Source organism: Hyaena hyaena, unplaced genomic scaffold (assembly GCF_003009895.1).
Source record: "Hyaena hyaena isolate Hyena2069 unplaced genomic scaffold, ASM300989v1 scaffold_628, whole genome shotgun sequence".
Taxonomy (NCBI): domain Eukaryota; kingdom Metazoa; phylum Chordata; class Mammalia; order Carnivora; family Hyaenidae; genus Hyaena; species Hyaena hyaena.
The window spans coordinates 824,719-830,718 of record NW_024081261.1 but is presented as its reverse complement, the minus strand read 5'-3'; the positions used below and the strand labels follow the sequence as shown (position 1 = coordinate 830,718).

At 44.5% G+C, this 6,000-nt stretch overlaps 1 protein-coding gene across 6 annotated transcripts in view; it reads left to right on the top strand.

Annotated features, from left to right (window-relative positions):
* The first annotated feature begins 260 nt into the window (after positions 1-260).
* The window catches only part of RHBDD1 (rhomboid domain containing 1), a 131,802-nt gene continuing 126,062 nt past the window's right edge, over positions 261-6,000 (top strand). For 5 of the 6 annotated variants that reach the window (XM_039257620.1, XM_039257622.1, XM_039257617.1 and 2 more), the window contains exon 1: positions 261-386. The gene's annotated coding sequence lies outside the window, so the exon portion shown is untranslated. Of the gene's footprint in view, positions 387-1,438; positions 1,486-6,000 lie in introns of those variants that run through there. The other variant, XM_039257618.1, reaches the window with a different exon arrangement.

The following is a 6,000-nucleotide window of genomic DNA, read 5'->3' as shown; positions in this document are numbered from 1 at the left end:
AGATCATCCACGGCTTGCTCGGTGCTGGGAGAATGAGTGGGGGGTACAAGCGCCCCCACGCTGCGCTCAGCAGTGGACATTCCCCAGCGAGGCCCTCGAAGCCTTCCGGAAGCCGCTACAGCCGCACGCGGCGGGGAAATGCAGCCCGCGGCGACGAAAAGCGCGGGCGCGCGCGACTGAGCATGCGCGGACGGAGGCTGGCCGGTCCGCTTTACGGCCCGCCCCGCCCCGCCCCCTTGTTGTGCGAGCCGCGTCGCGAAGTCGTCCACGCTCTCTTCTCCCCGCCCTGCGGGTCCCGGGCCCCGGGAGCGTTCGGTGTCTGGCGCCCGTGCGTGATGACGCACACGCGCGCCAAGACGTGGGGACGCAGGCGGGCCGTAGAGAGTGTGAGTTTCCGCGTCTGTTTGGCACCCCTCGCGTCGCTGGTTCTGACTGGTGTCGCTCGTCGTTTTCCAGGGTCGTGGCGCCGGGCTGGGAGGGGGTGCGGGCCGCCGCCAGTCGCCGCTTCCCCCGGGCCGGGCGGGGGACCGGATTGGAGGCGCGCTTCCGCACCCTGGGCACCCTGGGCAAGTCCAAGAGGCGGGAGGGTGCTTCCCGCGGCCCGTCTGCCGAGTCTACCGGGGGTCCCGTCGTCCGCACCCGGTCTGATCCTGGCACTCCGTCATGGACGCGCTCGGAGGGTGGGCTTGGCTCTGGGGGGGATTTTAACAGAGTCCTTTCGAAAGCAGGAAGTTTAAAGTGACGTTGCATCAGCAACAACTTTCAGTTTCAGGTGCTGGAAGAATAACTGGTTTCTATGAGCAAGTGTGTGGCAGACACCACTCTAACCTAAACAGTGGTATTTCTCTGACTAGGGGATAGGAAATCCGCCTGTGAAGTTAACCCTTTTTCTGGTCACACTTCCAAACCTGTCCAGAAATGGATCACATGCTTTATTTTTCCAAACTAAGCAATAGCTTTTGAAGACAGAGGATTGCTATTAGGAAGTATTGCATAGTCATGCCTTAATCATCACATTGTGTAGGCTTCTTTGCAGGACACTCAGTGACAGCTGTAATTTGCCTCTTAGTTCTCTGCAGTTGCTTCCTAAAAGTTTGAAGTCCCACATTTATGTCTTTTTTCCCCTCAGCTCCAATAAACTATAAAGAGTTAGAATTTGCTGCTGACATGGCAGCTTGGGGAAGGAAATAATTTTACAAAGAAGAGCTGAAAATTGAGTTGCTAATTGTCCCATGACTGCTAGCATCAGCATCACCTGGGAACTTGTCGGAAATGCACATTTGGGGATCTTACCTCAGACTTCCTGAATCAGAAGTGTATTTTAACAAGCTTTCCAGTTGATCCCAACTGGGGGATCAGCATGAGGTGGTGCTGTCATGATAAAGAGTAGCTATTGTGAAGTCACAGAAGGGACTTCGAATCCTGTGAAGCCTTTCCTAGGTGTAAGACCTTGGACAAGTTACTTAGAGGCTTCTTCACAGGGCTGTAAGTATTCAGCGTGAAAATGCTGGGAAAGGAAAAATGAGGTGCCTGGGTGGCTCAGGTCATGATCTCACGGTTTGTAGTTCTGAGCCGGCAGGGTTCTGCATTGACAGCTCAGAGGCTGGAGCCTGTTCAGATTCTGTGTCTCCCTTTTTCTCTGTTTCTCCCCCACTCATTCCCTCTCTCTCTGTCTCTCTCAAAAGTAAACACTAAAAAAAGAAAAGAAAAAATTCGGGGCACCTGGATGGCTCAGTTGGTTAAGCGTCTGACTTGAGCTCAGGTCATGATCTCGTAGTTTGTGAGTTCAAGGCCTGCATCGGGCTCTGTGCTGACAGTTCGGAGCCTGAAACCAGCTTGTGATTCTGTGTCTCTCTCCCTCTCTCTGCCCCTCCACCACTCATGCTCTGGCGCGCGCTCTCTCTTTCTCAAAATAAATAAACATTAAAAAAGTAAAAAAAAAAAAAAAAGAAATTTCAGGGAAAATGTTTAACACTAGCACACATAGAAAATTCTAAAAGATGAGATGCTATTTAATAGCTCCTTAAAAGTGCATGAGGTTTCGGGTGCCTGTGTAACTTGGTTAAGCGTGTGACTTTGGCTCAGGTCATGCTCTCATGGTTTGTGAGTTTGAACCCCTCATCTGGCTCTGCACTGACAGCTCGACAGCTCCGGCTCAGAGCCTGGAGCCTGCTTTGGATCCTGTGTCTCCTCTCTCTGCCCCTCCTCTGCTCATGCTCTGTCTCTTTGTCTCAAAATAAATAGCAAAAATTACAAAAAAAAAAAAATTGCATAAAGTTAAATACACACATAGTTTGTGCTGGAAGGATTTTCATGGGGTTAATTGTGCATTGCAGCACATGAATATTGTGACCAGGGGCTTAGAGGGGATTTTGTTTATTTCTGGATTCTAGTCACCGTCTGTATAAATTAAGACTGTTGGATGCAGGATATTTAGTTGCAAGTTACAGCAGTGTGTGCTATTACCCATGCTGCTGCCATTTTTTGTTTGGTTTTGTTTTGTTCTATTTTAAGTAGGTGTTCTGTTCCATGTGGGGCTTGAACTCACCACCCTGAGATCAAGGGTCACATGCTGTACTCCTTGAACCAAGCAGGTGCCCTGGGACTGAGTATTTATAAGAATGACTCAAGTCATTGTGTTAGGGAATGGTTTTTGGTCTTTCAGTTTAATTATACCTTCTTTTGTCCTAGACCTTGATAAAGAAGTAGGGTGGATAACCAGAGATAAGCCTCAGCTCTGGAGATGAGAGGTGTTAGTGACTTGCAAGCAGAAGACATTTCCACGCTTATCTTTCCTTCCCATGTGTCACTGGCTCCACCAGCAGAGGAGACCTCATACCCACCACTCCCTATACCTCTATTCTGGAAGCATAGCGGGAGCAAATTTAAATGTGCCTTTCACCTGCCAGGTTCCCTACCCCCACCCCACCCCCAGATTGTCAGTTGCAGTGTTTACTTCAACTCTTCCCTTTTCAGGGGGCCAGTGTTGGCGAGGAGAAATATTTAGGATTTGAGGCAGTTGTCATAAAACCTAGACTCATTCCAATGTTGAGAAGTGTCAGAACCGCACCGTGGCGTAAACAACATGTCACTTCGATTAGAGCACACTGCTCCTGAGCCACACTGTGGCTCCTAGACACTGTCTGTGTGTGAGTTTTCAGATAAAAACAAGTCGCTTTGGATATCAGCTTCTGTACATAATTTTGTTACTACTACTACTACCACTAATTTAACACTGTGCCATTATGAAACATTCATTGCTCAGAGGCCCCCAAATTTTCTGGTTCTCTCTGTCAGAGAGGCAGACCTATAGCAGTGGTTTTGGTCAGGTCGCCTCTGCTACGTACTGAGTTCGTTAGACAAATTAACATCCTCTCAGCCTTAATTTCCTCTCTTATAAAGTAGGAGTCATGGCGTGTACCTACCTCAGGACATTGCATTAAATGAAATAAAGTGCCAAACATGTCTGCCATGTGAAGGCGTAGAGGGTCAATAAATGCTGCATGTTGGACAGAGGGAAAAAGGCTAGCCTAACCTTGTCATTTATTTCCTCATGCTATTTTAATAAATGAGGTACTTTTATTATTCCCTAACTGTACTGCTTTTCTTTTCAAATGGCCATATCCTGAAGTGAAGAGTCAAAGCTTTCACATTATTATGAGTGAGAAAAAGCAAACACGTGGAGAAGGTTAGAACTCTGAAAGCTGCTAGAAAGACATTATCTTCAGTTTCATCACCACAACAGAGCAACTTCCATAACATTGTTTTGGGTGTTTATTGGAAGTTCAAGGTCCATTGAGCTTGAGGTCCATTGATTAATATGTAAGTATCTTCAGTTAGTTAACCAGGACAGTCAGCGAGAGAAGGGACGGGATGTTCCAGGAGATGGACTGACAGCGAAAACACGCACCACGTATTATGTAGCATTTTTTAAAAAGTAATAATACCGCATATTTTTGTCTGTATATTACATATGTATATATGAGTGTGGAAAATACTTGAAAGGAGCCGGACCAGGTCATAATTTTGCTTACTTGGCAATGTATCATAATACAGAGATGGGATAAGTAATCTAACGGGGGTACATTTATGTAAAGTTAGATACATGCATGTGTAGGTAAACATTCTTCTCATAAACCATTTAAAAGATAGAAATGATGCTTGAAAAAGATAGATTTCTTTTTATGCTACATTTCTAGTCATAGAAGCGGTGGTCCTTAGATTTCTTGGTTTTTTTTTGTTTTTGTTTTTGTTTTTGTTTGTTTTTAGGAGGCAACCCTCTTTTGCAGATTTTACCTGAATTGCTCAGAGAGGTCAAAAGGCACAGCACTGCATGCTGGTGCTCATCTCACGTCTTTGGCAATGACATTCTGAGGCATGTCGCTGGAACCCTGGAGTCCAGGATATTGCGTGTCAGACTCTTCATCTGTGGGATAGAAATCCTCGAGAGAGGAGTTCTGTCTAAAAAGTCCTTGCATTAAGAATTATTGTGAGTGGGATTCACAGGCTTGTTCTGAAGACAGTTCCCAGGGCTGTCAGCCAGGTCACATGTATGTATGACTTCTCATGTAGAGGAGCGAGTGGTTATTAAAAAAAAGAAAAAAGATCCAGCCTTCAGTCTGACCCATAGATGACAAAACTAGGAGTCTATCCTCGCTTTTTGAGAAATCATTGCCATTTTTATTTTTTTATTTTTTGATCCCTCCTAAGCTGTGACAGCTGTATCACTGTTAAAGCTATTTAATATTTTAACTGGCTGTTGTTTCACATTACAGACGACTCAAGGAAAAAGAAACAAGAAGTCAGTGGAAATACATTACTTGTGTTTACAGTCCCTCTGTTTTTTGTTGTATGAAAGCAGCTGGTTTGCAATTTAGACGGTAAAGGGTTTTTCTTGAGTTAATTTTTAGTTAATAGTGAGCTTTCATAAGAAAAATAATCTCAAATGCTAAGTATTTGTTAGATTGTTATTAATAGGAGCGATAGGAATATCACATTGTCTTTTTTCACACATTGAGGAGGGTTTCCTGGTGACAGCTGGAGTGTGGGAGAGGGGGAGTCACTTTCAATCAGCCAGCTGCTCTGTGCAACATCATGATGGCGATATTTCAAAGCCTGTGGGATAATTTTGGCTGTATTCAGAAAAGAAAATGTGTCAAATTTCTGGGAAGCAATAGATAGTGTACAAGAGCCGTGTAAGAGCCCTTTGGGATCGAGATGATAGTCAACTAACAATGTGTGCATTCAGGTTTGCGTGCCGGTGTTATTTTACCAGCTAGTTTCTTGGACATTGTTACATGCACATCATAATTATAAAGCAATAAAGTCTAGTTCCATGGGGGGAAAGGCTCATTACTGTATGGAGAGGAAGGGAGATTGGAAAACAAACTTTGGGAGTGCGCTACGTGCTTTCACATAATGCGCTCTTTCATTTATTCTTCACAATGACTCCAGTAAGTAAGTGGAATTTTTCTCATCTATGGATAAAGAAAAAGATGCTCAGCAGGATTGATTATAGGATTCGCCCAAGGCCACACACTAGTAAACAGTGGCATCCGTATTTGACCCCAAATCTGGCTTCAGCTCCAGGAATGTTCTCATTATACCAACAGCTGTTTCTGCATGGTGTAAACTTGCTTATGCATTTTTAATCCAAAGCCACAGTATCAGGATAATTATGAATGAGATTTACATACATATTACAATGACTTCAACTTTATATAAATAATATATAGGGGTGTGTGTTGGCAGCTCCTTCTAATTTTGGATTTTTTTTTTTTCCTTGAGGGAATCTGTTGGGCAACACTAAAAGAAACTTAGCCACATTTTCTTATGTTACAAATACCAGCAATTCGCAGTCATGTGGTTGTAATGAATCATTTTGCTTCCAAGTTTGAACAAATGTAGTAATAAGTATTGTGCCTCCTGCCCATGTAGTCTCTTCCTTCCTACCAAAGTATTCAGGAATACCTCATTTCTTTCAAGGTATGTTAATTTTGT